We start from the raw sequence: 783 nt of genomic DNA, 5'->3' as shown, positions 1-783 counted from the left end.
CAAATATATGATTTTTCTTGCTGTCTTGCTTTTTGAAATGTGCAAGCTAGCCAGCACTAGCGTAGAAGAGTTTAACATTTTCCTAACCCTGGGTAATGTGGCTGTAAATTCTTTGAGCTTTTTGCCTCATAACAGTGCTATTACACATTTTAATCAGTTGTCATTTCATAAATTTCTATAACTTCATCAGGCACTGTAGATATTACATTGGTACTTTCTGAAACAGCCTCACACATAGTCCAGTGAATATCCTCTTTCTTTTCTTTGATGTGCATTTTACTGATTGATTAGCATTGCACTTGTGGCCAACACTACTATAACTCATGGTTGAATGAAGCTTATCTAAACTTATACTTTCTCTATGAGGCATATCATAGTCTTCTTGTGATTAAGAACACTAGATTGTACTTCAGCACTATGCTAGGAAACCATTTTAAACTGTAAAATTACCAACAACAACAAAAAACAAAAATGTGAAAAAAATGGCAATAAATTTGCTGAGAAATGAACACTTGTTTATAGTATGAGATCTGAAATAAGAGGCAGAGTTTCACCATGTTCAACCTCAGATGCATATCAAGTGATTTAAATTTTTCACCACTCTGTATGTGTCTATAAATCACCATTAAATGTCAGGAGTACTTATTTTGGAGTTACAAATAAATTTAAGTGGGGAAGTGATTTCACCAAAATGATGAAATTAATGATCTTGGTGTCACTCACCCAGAAAACTGATCAACTTAAAACTATTAAAACACAAAAACTGCCATCCTGTAATAACTG

Source organism: Galeopterus variegatus, unplaced genomic scaffold (genome assembly GCF_000696425.1).
Source record: "Galeopterus variegatus unplaced genomic scaffold, G_variegatus-3.0.2 Scaffold9678, whole genome shotgun sequence".
NCBI lineage: Eukaryota > Metazoa > Chordata > Mammalia > Dermoptera > Cynocephalidae > Galeopterus > Galeopterus variegatus.
The sequence above is the reverse complement of the archived record's forward strand: the minus strand, read 5'-3'. Positions refer to the sequence as shown.